The sequence below is a fragment of the Gallus gallus genome, chromosome 1 (assembly GCF_016699485.2).
Source record: "Gallus gallus isolate bGalGal1 chromosome 1, bGalGal1.mat.broiler.GRCg7b, whole genome shotgun sequence".
NCBI lineage: Eukaryota > Metazoa > Chordata > Aves > Galliformes > Phasianidae > Gallus > Gallus gallus.
In genome coordinates, this window is record NC_052532.1 from 75,458,921 (window position 1) to 75,472,944 (window position 14,024).

Genomic DNA, 14,024 nt, shown 5'->3' on the forward strand with positions numbered 1-14,024 from the left:
TCTGTCCCTGTTTCCACTGCCTGTGTATTTCCCTCTTTTTCACCAAGCAAAGACTACATATATCCAAGCCATGGGCTGACAGCTTCTCCAGGAGAATACTGTGGAAGACAGAGTCAAAAGCTTTACTAAAATCCAAGTAGATTGCACCCACAGTCTTTCCCTGGTCATAGAAGATAAGGCTAGCCTAGTAGAACCTGCCCTTCATGAACTCAGGCTGGCTAGGCCTGGTCTCATGATGGTCCTGAACATGCCATGTGACTTCACGCAAGATAAGCTGCTCCATGGCCTTCCCCAATGCTGAGGTCAGGCTGACAGGTCTGTAGTTCCCCAGATCCCCCTTCTAACCCTTCTTGTAGATGGGTGTAACATTAGCAAGTCTCTAGCTGTCTGGGATCTTCCCAATGGGCCAGGACTACTGATAAATGATGGAAAGCAGCTTAGCAGTCACCTCCACCAGCTTCCTCAATAACATTGGGTGGATCCCATTCTGCCCCACTGACTTGTGACAGCTCAGGTGGAGTAACAGGTCACTGTTTCCTCCTGAATTGTGGAGGGTTTATTCTGCTCCCCATCCCTGTCTTTCACCTCAGCAGGCTGAGAACCCTGAGAATAACTGGCCTGACTATTAAAGACAGAAGTAAAGAAGGTACTGAGAACCTCAGCCTTTTTCTCATCCTCAGTGACAACATTTCCTGTCACATCCAATAGAGGTGGGAAATTCTCCTTGGCTCACATCTTGCTGTTAATAAAAAAATGTTTTTATAAATATATTATCTTCAACAATGGTGGTCAGACTAAGACAGAGGGCTGGAACACCTCTCCTACAAAGATAGGCTGATGGAGCTAGGCTTGTTCTGCCTGGTGAAAAGAAGGCCCTAGGGAGACCTCATTGTGGCTTTCCAGTACTTAAAAAGAGCTTTTAATGAGGAAAGATACTGACTTTTTATACAGTCTGAAAGTGACAGGACAAGGTAGGTTGATTTTAAACTAAAAGAGGGGAGATTCAGAATAGAATGTTAGGTGGAAGTTTTTTTCCACTCAGAGGGTGGTGAAGCACTGGAACAAGTAGCCCAGAGAAGTTTGGATGCCCCATCCCTGGAGGCATTCAAGGCCAGCCTGGATGAGGCCCTGAGCAACCCGACAGAGTGCCTGGTTTAGTGGATGGCAACACTGCCCCGTGCAGGGGGGTTGAAACCTGATGATCTCTAAAGTCTATTCCAACCTAAACCATTGAACTGTAACCTAAGTTATATGAAGGTAAGCAAAAAGAGTTGAAAATGGGCAAACAAAAATTAAGCATTTAAGTGCTTTTTCCTTCTTGGCTCTTCAACTAATGCATTTTTGCTGCTTTTTTTTTTTTTTCCCTCCTTTCAAGAACATCTTGGCAATTTTCTGTTCCAGCTGCAGCAAGCAAGAAGCTACAGAAGCATTTTTGATGCTGACAAATTTTGAGCCAATAAAAGCAGATATGTATACGTTCAGTACCTCCTGAGGAACCAGCTGCAGTGTAATTATGAAAATTGGATTTTTTTTTTTTTGCCAGAGGACAGGATTACAGGATTTACAGAAGCAAGAGAAATAGTTAAGTCTAAAATCAACATGCTACATCATCCCCAGTTGACTGCCAGAGACTCTGTTTTCACTACAGATTTTCACCACTTTATACAGTGACTCTTTACATTATTTCATCTCCATTGACGCCAAGTCCAGTTCAGGTTTCAGTTCAATAAGAAACCCATTTACACTGGATACCACAATGTAAACATCTTCTTCCTCACTTTTTTTTTTTTTTTTTTTTTTTTTGTAAATGAGCGAAGTCTACCCTGCTTATTTTAAACACAGGATCAAGATGCTGTGCGAGTTGCAGAATGAAAGGAACTTAACCAAGCCATATCATGTAATACAGTCTGAACAGATACAGTCTCTATTACCACCTCAAGGATCTCAACTTAGAACAATATTCTACATAGCAGATACAGCCTATCACATACCAAAAGTCTTCAAGCTATAGCCTTTGCAAACAATACCTTTTAACAGTACTTAAAAGCAAATGAAAGAAGCTTAAAGCAAGGCTAGAGCTCTAAGGACCACAACTGAATAAATGGGCAAAGTACAACACCATTCACAAAGCATTACTTTAGCCAGTGCTGCCACCAAAAGGCCAAAATCTTGAGTTTATTTCTCTACACTTCAATTTTAACAGTGATAGCAGTGCTGGCAACCCCAGTCTCATCCTGAACTTCAAGGAAACTGGAAAATTATACTGTCATTACATCAACAAAGTTCTACTTGCTGCTGTTTTACCTTCCTATTAAAAAAAAAAAAAAAAGATTTAAACTGCAACTCCAACAAGCAACTTACTATTATTATGCATCCGCAAAGATATACAATATATGAATACACTGTAATGTACTCCTCCATGGCTACTATTGCATTTACAGGATTGTGATTTACTATTTTTCCCAAAGCTTAGAAATATCAGCTACAGTTCTCTGGTTCATCTTCAGGCTCATCTGGTTCTTCATGGGATGACCTTACTTACTAATTATTCTGTAGTATTTAAGACAATTAGCATTAATACTGCATAGGCAAAAGTAAGGCAGTAACTACTTGCACTACCATATTCTGCAAAGGTCTGTTCTTCATGAAATTATTGTAGTAAATTATCTAAATTAAAAACTTGGTAACTAATTTCAAATGTGAATTTAAAATATTCAAGACAACAAACTTCACTTGCTTCACAGGAAACCATCTACATCTTCTGCTTTGCCATTATTTAATGGTCCTGTTTTCTTTTCCTCCAGATACACAGAATACTGCGCCAGAGCCTACCATTTTTACCAAAACCAGCACTCTTGCTGATTTCTGAGCTTCTTTTCTCCTTCTAGTTATTTTAGAGGTCTGTGCATACTTCCATGTAATACCAGAAACACCTATAATACCACTGCCCATCTGGATCACTTAATAAGGCAACTATTTCTCTAATATCTACCATAAACATATGTATGGATGTACATGATACAAAACCTGAAGAGCAACCTAAAACTGGAATCAATAATATAAACTGCATGATAATGGTATTCTGGTAGATAGAACACTAAATTAATCATAAATTATCAATCAGATAGAATTGATAAGTAGTCTTTACAATAGAGAAAATATTAAGAAGCACAACAAAACTTTCCTCTCAAGCTAAGACTAATACCCAACAGGTATAAAATATAAAAAAGGTGGGGCAAAGATTCCCATTATGGGAGAATTTCTATATGGTTTAGAAAGAGAATTTGCTGAAATGCAGTGTACTTTTCCAAAACATACTGAAGATACCCCTGCCATGTAAATGTATTACAGAAACTAAGCATTCTTAATTAGTATTTAGAACTAAATATGCAAATCAACTGACTGAAGATTGCTAGTGCTTTTGTGGCAATTATCAAGATTTTATTTTGTTTTCTCACAGCAAATCTCTAATTTTCAAAATACTGGCTACATAGAGCCAGTAAAATAATTCATTTTTTATTAAAACCTGATTGATTAACTTGTCCTGAGGTTTCTTCATCCCACCACCTAGTCCTGGTGCTTGTATTTGCTCTCTCATCCAACTAAGCTTGTATTTTGCAACATTAAGTTGCTTTTATCTGCTTAGCAGTTTGCATACACTTATATCTGAAACAGAACAGCCTGCAAGCCTTTACAGCCTTCCTATCTTATTTGGACAAGTCATTACAGCTTAAATTACAAGTAACAAAACACTTCTCTTACATATTCTATTATGATGCAAAGTAAAAGCTAATTCCCAGGAAATTCTACATTTGTCTTTGGAATAAATTCTAAAGAAAGTACAGAGATTTTGACTTGCACTTGATTCTACTATAATTATGAGCAGAGATAACCTCAGTCTCAGAACATCTCCTTCTTCAGAGCATGACAATTAGAAAAGGTACTGATAGATCAACAGAGGAAATAAAAGAAATGGAACAAATCAGTGGGCTGCCACAGACAGAAACTATGCACTCCACTGTTAAGAAAGAAGCAGTAACATATTTATTAATATAACACAGTGATATAATGAAGCATAGTTGTAAATAAGACAGTGACTTAACAAGATTCAAGATGGCAAGGTACATTTAATTATTTACTGCACAGAAGACAGGGTTAAACACATTCACCCAGGAGACCCTATTAGTCACACGGTGGTTCAGAGTGGAGCCGCTTGCTTTCTAAACTTCTTGAACCACAGAGGTAAGCTGCCCAGGCACAGCCAAATCCAGTCCTACTCCCAAACTTAATGGTTTATTGTCTGAGGGATTATACGTGCACAATCAAAGATACAGTCTTAGCAAAGCTGAACCAATCTTAAAGCTATTAGTAACTTACCAAGTACCTATACTTGCAAGGCAGCTCAATATTAAGGTCTAAGGGATCTCTGCACCTCTCAAGAGGTTTCCCTTCTCAGTAGGGGATCCTGTCATACAGCCAACTGTTGTGCAAGACAACTCAAGGAGCTCTAAGCTGCTCACTGTTCATGAGGAAAGATGGTTGATGGTTGACTCAGTCATATTGTTTAGTTAGGCCAAAAAAGGAAGTGCACCATCACAGGGGCTCATCCTAGGAAGACTCTCATTAAATTTAAGTAGCAAACTTTTGAATCTTCTTATCCTTTGGGAAGCTTATAAAAGGAGTGGCTGCAGGTTTAACATTTCTCATGTAGATGTCTCTATATGAATGCTCGTCCTAAAGAGCACACTAAAAAAAAACTAATTGCAGAGCTTTAAAAAAGTAAACATATCCATCTAGAATCTCTAATAAAGAAATGCAAATAACAGAACTCTCCCCATCTGCTTTCCCCAGATTACTATCCACAGCAAACAGAAAATCAAGATTTGCACAAAGCTGTTTTTCTTTATCATATAGTTTTGAAGTCTACCTTCAGTCTGTAATTCTTCTTAAATTCTTAGAATTTATCTAGCTAGATAAGATACGTGAAGCACAATAATAATTCTGTTCTTCTCCTTGTAAAGTTGGGGTCATAGAGGGTTTAAGTCTCTACATATCAGAATGTGTTCAAGAAGTGTTTAGATGTTGTGCTGGTGGATATGGTTTAGTGGGAAATATTGATGATATGTGGACAGTTGGAAAGGATGATCTTAGAGATCTTTTTCAATGTTGTTGATTCTATGATCCCATGCCACTGTTCTGTACTTGTACAACAGACTGTGAAAGAATGAAATGCCGAGAAGGCAGGTGACAAGAAAGAAGAGGGGCAACAGAAGGCATGCTTGAGGTTCAGCTTGCATACACTCCAGGTAAATCATCTACAGATCACTGGAAAGCAAAAGAAAATGTATGTACAGAGAATCAGCTACTCTTCTATGTGTACTTTGTTCTTGATAATGATCCCAAAATTAAAAAAAAATCCCACATAGAAGTTACATATGGAATTTCTTCATCAACCAAACTCCAAATCAACATGCCAACAAGAAAATGCATTTTTGTTCAAATACACATTTCATTTTCAATAAATGAACAGAAGGTGGTTACTTGAGATTTTAGTAATTTCTATATTATCAATCATAATGCTGTAATGTGATGGAAAGTACAATAATAACTGCACAGTGGCACAATCTTAGGCTACAGTAAATGAGAACAAGCCCAGATGCAGCTACCATGGAAACATAATGCATTAATAAAGGAGAGGAAAAAAACTGCTCACCTTCACAAGACCTTCTAGTAAAGAACAAGTTTCTGAAACACATCAGCCTCACTACATGAGAGTGTACTAATAGCTATTCTGTACAGCATAAAATGGAAATGATAGGGGGAACCAAGCAAAGACAGAACCTACTGAATCTGAAAACCTAAATGCAGAACAAACCGTACAGTGTACAGAAATCACACTGACACAGTGAAGGAACTTGGGAACTTGGGTGGCCAAGGTTGTGTTTTCCTAAGAGTAATGAGACGCTGGCAATAAGTCATGGATTGGTTGCCCCCCCCCCCTTCGCACTGCACCATGCATTCATTTGTTGGCCATGCGTAGAGTGCATGACCCAGCTCAGGGTATAAAGATATCCTAAAGAGGACAGGACGGTGAGGTGACTTACACGGAGGATACTGCTGCCTCCACAGGGATGCCCACAAGGTCCTGAGCCTACCAATCCTGCACCTTATGTCCAACACGAGATGTGCTGGCTAATCATCCTTCTGGGATCTCCTGGTGGATCAGTATGTATGCATGCAGTAAAACACTTAAACGTTTGCTTTGGATGACTGCGTGTGTGAACTTGTGTTTTGTGTGGATGCCTCATCCCCGATTCCAAACACCCTGATACAACGGGATGGAGGAGAGAACCAGGAGAAAAACTAGAACTCGTGGGTTGAAATAAAAACTAAGACAGAGAAAAGGAAAAAAAAGAATTGACAATTACATATACAGATAGAGTGTCAGGGACCTAAAAGCCCCTGACTGAAGAATGATCCTGGGATGGAGCAAAGTATTCTGACAGTTCTAAGGGAACTGGTGTTTGTGGCTGTAGCTGCAAATATCTTATTTTGTAGAGAGAGCTGACCCTGGTAGTTTATCTTGTTTTCACAAAGACTTGTTATGCAAGAAGGTGTTGCTCTTTGGGCTCTGTATCACACATTGGCCACACAGGTACAGCATGCAAGTGGAAAAAACCCTGGGGAGAATAAAAGTAGGAGAGAGGCTGTGGTGGGGAAGAGAGGAAAAGTGCACTTTGAAACAGGGGTTACCTTGCTGGCACTACCTATTGAATCCACCACTGGCACATTCCTTCTCTCTCCTTTTTGGCTGTTTGCTGTCTCTCAAGTGTCAGTAAGTAATAGCGCACTTGCTTAGGCAGTTTCTGCTTCCTGCTTATGGGGATTATCTAAAAATGAATGCATATTTCATATGCTTTCAAACAGGGAAAAAGGACAATCTAGCTAAGTAGTTGGGTCAACTTCACGTTGGTACCTGCAAAAAAAATCATGAATTCACAGAATCATGATGTTTGGAAGCAGCCTCTCAAGATCATTTAGTCCAGTCTCTTTACTCATGCTGGGTCAGCTGCAGCAGGTTGCAAAGGACTGTGTCCAGCTGGGTTTTACACATTGATAAGATTTGCCCCTTGAGTCTCTTCTGCTCCAGGCTGAACAGTCACAGCACTCCCAGCCTCTCCTCATACAAAAGATGCCCTAGTCCCTTCATTGTTTTTGTGAAGCTTTTCTGGATGAGTTCCAATATGTCCATATCTTTCTTTTACTGAGGAACAGTGCTTCAGAGGTGGCCTCACCCCAGCTGAGCAGAGGACCATTTTCCTTGAGCTGCTGACAACATTGCTCTCCCTAGTGTGGCCCTTTTTGCTGCTGGACTTCTTTGCCACAAGCGTGTGTGTCAGCTTGTTGCCAGCCAGAACCTCACAGTCCATTTCTACAGAACTGTTTTCCAGATGTTTGGCCCAGTGACTGAAGCATTATACACAATCCAGAGGCCAATGAAATTAAAGTACCATGGAAGCCTATCTTGAGATTTGTCCTTCTTAGGCTCTGGAGAGGGTGACAATACTAGGGGATGCAGTGAATGTGCTCCAGAGCATGGCTCCAATTTTCAGAGTGCTAGATATACCAGAGAAATGGGCCATCAGGAAAAGACTTCTGCTGAAAAAGATCAGGACAACTAAGGTGCAGACGGAGTTAAACTTAGCAAGAAACATGAAAAATAACAAGAAGGGATTCTTTAGACACACTGGGCAGAAGAGACAGGCAAAGGAGAGAGCATCCCATCAGGGCCCATGGATTTATGGATGTCCACATTGCTTAACTGGTCTATAACCCAGTCCTCATCAACTGAGGCAACCTCCTCCTTTATCCTGGCTTCCTCTGGGGCCTCAGGGGTACAGGGCTCATCAGGACAGCCTCCAGCAATACACACAAGAGACAAAGAAAGCATTCAGTAACTGCCTTCACTGTACCTTCTGTCACCAGGGCACCCACCTTGTTCATCAGTGGGCCTACATTGCCTCTAATGTTAATTATATCTGCAATGTATTTAAGTAAGCCTTTTTGGTTATCCTTGACCTCTCGTGCAAGGTTTAGTTCTAAGGAGGCCTTTGGTTTCCCAGCTGCCTCCTTACATACAGTCTTATATTCCTCTCACGTGGCCAGTCCCTCCTTCCATGACATGTAAACTCTCCTCTTCCATTTGAGCTTACCCAGCAATTCACTGTTTAACCTGGCTCCCTTTCTCGACTTCCTACTTGCTGGGATGCTCTGATTTTGAGCGTGGCTGAGTTCAGGAATGTGAGTTTCCCAGATGTGAGAGACAAGAAGCCTGTCTGCCAGTAAAGACTGAGGCAAAGAATTCACTGGGTACCTCAGCCTTCTCCATGTCTGTTGTTGCCAGTTCTCCCTTCTAATTTATCACAGAGTTACACTCTCTTTGGTCGGCCTTTTCTGATCAATGTACCTACAGAATCCATTCTTGTTTTTTTACATCCCTCACCAACTGCAGTTCCATCTGCATTATGGCTTTCCTGATCCCACCTCTGCACCTCCAGGCAGCCTCCCTGTATTCTTCCCAAGTGACATGTCTTTGTTTCCATTTCTACATTTCCCTCAGTTTGATCAGCAGGTCCTTGCTGAGCCATTCTAGTTTCCTGCCTCCCCTGCTTGTTTTCTCGTACTGGGGGTCAGAGAAATTTAGTGCCCTCCTGAAAGAGTTTCCAGCTTCACTCCACTCCTTTGTCCCTAAGGGCAGCTTCCCAGGGATCTCGCTACTTCCTTAATAGCTTGGATTTTGCTCTCCTGAATTTCAGGGTGCTGACTCTGCTTTTTGCCAGGCCCATCCTCCTCAAGATCACAGATTCTACCAGGGCACAGTCATTACAGCCCAGAGTACCTCCAATCTTAACCTCTCTAATGAGCTCATCTCTGTTGGTGAGCACCAGGTACAGAAACACTTCTCCTCTGCTTGGTTTGTCTTTCATTCCCTGGCCCTTTTCTATAACAAAGAACTCTACCTCCTTCCCCCACTGAATCTAATTTAAAGCCCCAGTAATCAGTCCAGCCAGCTTGCTTCTCAGAACACTTTTGCCCCACCAGTTGCATTCTATCCGATGCCCACATCCTCAGTTTCTCAATAGGCCTGTCCAAGGTCATAGAACCCTAGGCCCTGATCATGACACCATCCACATAGCCAATAATTTGCCTGATCCATTCTCCTCCTTCTTTCCAGTTTCCAGCCAGCACTCGTGTGGACAGAAGAGAACACTACTTGCACTCCTGATCCCTTCAACGTCTTTCCAAGGGATCTAAAGTCTCTTTTAATGTTCTGCAGTTCTACTGTCACAGCTTCCTGAGACCCAACTTGAATGAGAACAGATAGTAGTCATCCGTTTCATCAGACATGGTAGCCTCATCTTGACATCTCTAACATGCACCCCTGACACACAGAAAATCTTGCTGGAGAGATTATCTGGGTAGCAAATGGGAGCCTCAGTGCTGAGGGCAGCATGGAGTCCTGAATTACTAAGACTCTATGCATTTTTTTGGTTGCATTAGTTCTGATGTGGTTCCTTAGTTGGCCCTGCTTAATAGGCTTGTTGTTTCCTGCGTTTTGACTGCTTTCCACACCCTTTTTCCTTCCCCAGAGCCTGGTATCTGTTGCTCAGGGGCATATGTAGATGGCGGGAGATGCCTCCTTATGCTCCAAGCAGAGATGAGGGTCCAGCACGTTATTGTGACATTTTTCCTCAAAGTGGGAAGCTGGCTTAGCTTCTTCCCCTTGCAGAGACTTAGGACAGGGCTGCTGGTCAGCACATGTCACATTTCCTCCTATTTGTCTCCCTCTCCAATTCCCAGGTACTTCTCAGCCTGGTAATTTCATCTTGCAGCCCAGCCAGCTCAAGAAGTTTATTGAGAAGGGTACATTCCCACCCATGACAATCCTCTCATCCTCAGTCTCTTGCTGGACCTCCAGATTCCAGAGTTCCCCACAGCTGAAGGTCTGGACAGCTCTCTGGGAGGTCCATCTACATGTATGCATTAGCCCTGAAGGGTTATGGCCCCTCTGGGTTTCTGACTCAGCCCAGCTGCTGCGGTGGGTGGTCATCATGTTTGTTCTAATAATGTCATTACCTAAATTAAGACTTCACATCAATCAAGGAAAGATTTACTGACACAAACTTTAAGAGCAGCGGTAACCCAGCAGGGTCAAATCAAATGCCTGGAACACAAGAGTCTGATGTAATACTTGGCTTTGAATTGATCCCATGACTCTCAGTTACACATAGAGAAACGGTCACCCACATTACACATCTACTTTTGTTCAACATTTTTGTGAAATCTGTCAAAAAAAAAACAGTACTGTTCACACCATTGTCAGCAGTAAGCATTACATCACAGTAAGCAGCCTGTCTCAAAGAAAGACAGTTAAATAAATACTTAGGAGGACAAACGATAGGAGTTTTAAAACAGAGGATTATGTTTATATATATTTCACAGGAATGTCAAAGTTTCTAAAGTAGAGTAAACCAGAGTTCAGGGAAGTACAGAAGTTTTAAAATCACTTTTTGCTCTGCTACATACCTCCATGGTGGTGCTGCTGCTCTGTGCACATTCTCAGCACTACTGCTGCATAGGCATGCTCAGGTACTACAACCATCACATGTACTATTATTTAGGAATTGCCTATCCTCTGTGTTGATTGTTCCACAACAGTGGGCAGACTAATCCCTGGGGGCCTGCAGCATGTTTCCCTTCTTTTTCCTGACACTCCCATAGTGCAGTCCTACTGTACTACGCCTCTGTTTTTGCTGACGAGAAATATGGATGTAATGTGATTGAATAGTCTTCCCTTCACATGACTTCACGTACATATGCTACATTCTTACAATATCAGAAGTTCATTGGTTCCCTGACAAGAAATGTACAGGCACACTGGTCAGACCAGAGCAAATTTAATGTTCACACCCTGCCAGCTCTTAATTAAACACAGGACTGCGTGCAGTCTTGAAATGCTAACTGCTACATTCTCACAAGAAATTACAACAATCTTATAAAGGTCAGTGACTCATAGTGAATCTCAGATGAGGGAAGTTATTCCCACTTGAAAATCTCCATTTAAACATGACAATTATAGAACAGACTTAAAAGATAAACATAAAAAAAATCCCTTGCCAAGCCAGATTTCTTGAGTAACATGTGGATGTTCATTATGTAACTCCAGAACTGCTTTAAATACACTAAACTCACAGATCTATCATCAACCCTGATGACAACTTCTACAATCTATAATGATTGTATACTACTTGTCACGCAGCATGTCTTACTGTTTTTCCCACATTTGCCTTTCAGTGAACCTCCCTTTTTTGTACCATGTCAGAAAGTAACCAAAAGCTTTCTTTAAGAAACTTGCAAGACTACCAAATTGAAAGATAATAGAACATATACAGTAATTTTGTCAGAAATTTCTCTGAGCTTGGCTGGATTCCTTCAACTGCACCCTCATCCACTACTTGTAGACAGCTGGTACAAGCCAACTATAAACCACTGTTCCCGAACAAGTAACAATTGTTAAAAAAAATAAAACCAAACAAGAAACCAAACTTAGAGCTTAGTCTACGTTTTGTTATGTGCTGCTATGAAAGGAAGCATTTGCATGAAAAACAAAAGCAGGAAACATCAAAAATGTACATTCCTTGACATCAGCTCTTACACTGCGTAGTGCATCATGCTAACAAAAGACACTGCACACAACCTTAAATTAGAAAAAAAGCCAACACTAGAGAAGCCAACACTTGTGACTTGTCAGAAATTTTACACGTATTCTTATAAAATATATATATTTTTTTAAATGAAAGTCACTTGAAAAAATGCATCTGATACTATCTAATTCCACCTTAAGCTGTGCAAACTCTTTAAATTAAAGATAACAAATGTATAGGACAAAAAGATATTCATCATATGAGATTTGCTCAGTAACTTTCTCTTTTTTTCCTCCCAGCAGCACTATCCTAGTGACAAGTCCACTATCGTTTCTTTCAGCTGGGAACAACTGAAAAATAACTAGTGTCAAGACACTATGCATTCTCATGTCAGAGGCAGAGCCCCTGCATACTCTGATTCTGCCTTAAGTTTACTTTCCACCCAAATTCAAACTATCCTGTAAACAGGAGTCTTCCTGCTTTTGCAACTGCTTCCCACAAATCTGTGTCATCTGTTCTGCCTAGTGTCACAGGCACTGAATTCCATTTCTGTTCTCAGCCACGCAAACTTCTATCTCTGTGCCACAGCACCTTCTATCATTCTTAATACTGCTAACAATGTTTATTAAAATCTGGCTACCTGCTCACCTCTGGAAGAAAAGGTAAAAATACACACACAAACTAAATGCCTAAACCTAGAGCTGACATTTATTCTTGCTTAGCATCAAACGGGACAGTTCAAAACGTGTGTAACTTATTCCCTGGCCACACAACAAACTTTTGTTGATTATTAATGAAACAAAGAAATCGATACAGAGAGACTTAACAGAGAAGTTTTATTACTGTTAAGCAGGTATTCTTACTGACAGCACTGGATGCGTGGGGGTAATACTCCTATCAAGCATAGCTTACACGATACAACATGCCTCCCCATTTACAGTGCTACGTCACAAATATCATTCATAACATTTTCAGGGCTACTATGGCGTTGCAAGCAAGCATTACTCCTAATGCTTACTCCGGCTAGGCTTATAGGGATATATTAACAGAATATTTTGTGCAATTATTTCTTCAAATCACTAACCCTTTCAGTTTCCATCAGACTTTACTGGCTGGTTTTGTACTGAATGCCTTAAAGAAATCTAAAGTAGTTTTATCAACTATCGACTCAAATAATTGCATCAGTTAAATGAAATTTGATTTATACAGCTCAATTAGAACAGTAAGTTTCCCGTAGAGTTACTTTTGGGAGTCTCTCCAAGAGGCTCTGAAACACAACAGTGACGGCAAATTAGAGGAAATATAACTGATTTTCTACCTCCTACACCGTGAGCTCCATATGGCAACAGTACATTATGTCATGCTTTTTCCATTACTGTTACTGTGCTGTTTTTTTGTCCCCAAATATTGCAGGCTGAATCCTAGCTAACTGACTAAGTAATTCCCCTGTTTTCCTTCTTATACATTGCTCTGAGTGAGCACTTTAAAACAAGTAAGCTTCTACAATATTAGGTCAACTAATCCCCGTGTCAGCCCAAGGGCAATATGGATGCAGGCAGTGAAGGCAGGATGGAAAAGATCAAACAGCTGAATAGTATAGTTTAGTCATGAATGATACAGAGACGAGTACAAGTTAATACCTTCACAGTAAATAAATTGTGTTCCAGTAAGAACACAAAGGGGAGGGTGATTGATAGCTTCATGGAGGAGACAAAACTAGGATTAATGGCTATTGTTACCTACATACATGCTTAACATTTTTCAAATGCACTGAATGGTCAGTACAAGTATCTAACCTAGCAAAGACATCTATAATTCTGAATGACACACTATACAAAAAAAATATGGTCCGTACCAGGAAAAAACTTCTGTGCTTTTTCTTGGGGGAGTCCCAGCTGCCTGGAAATCTGCAGCAACTGGACGAAGTGTCAGGAAACACACTAATAGGAAACAATTTTATATTGACTCAACAGAGAGTTGGAGGTTCTAATGCTTTCTCCCCTTCTCCAAAACCACAGCTCTGCAGAAGCTTTGTGACAAGCAATAGAGAAAACGAGCTAAGGAAGACTAGAAATGATGCTCCATCAATAAATATATTCAACTGTGTATTTTCACATTCCTCTCAATCAAGGCAGAGTAAAGCCTCACTTAGTCTTTCAAGTAGGAGATCTGGTTTCACATATCACTAAACATTCAAAGTGAAAATGTTATTTAAGATTTTTAATGTGGAGAAAAAGTCTTCCTGAGGGAGAGGATCACAAATCTGATTTTCTAATGGGTCACAAGTAATAAGAAAATGTTTTCTTGGTGACACCAAAT

At 40.6% G+C, this 14,024-nt stretch overlaps 1 protein-coding gene across 13 annotated transcripts in view; it reads right to left on the bottom strand.

Annotated features, from left to right (window-relative positions):
- TSPAN9 (tetraspanin 9) overlaps positions 1-14,024 on the bottom strand; it is a 133,823-nt gene that overhangs the window by 108,584 nt on the left and 11,215 nt on the right. Inside the window, exon 3 of one of the 13 annotated variants that reach the window (XR_006933102.1) lies at positions 4,942-4,953. The exons of the other annotated variants lie outside the window; for them this stretch is intronic. The gene's annotated coding sequence lies outside the window, so the exon portion shown is untranslated. Of the gene's footprint in view, positions 1-4,941; positions 4,954-14,024 lie in introns of those variants that run through there. 13 annotated transcript variants of the gene reach the window in all.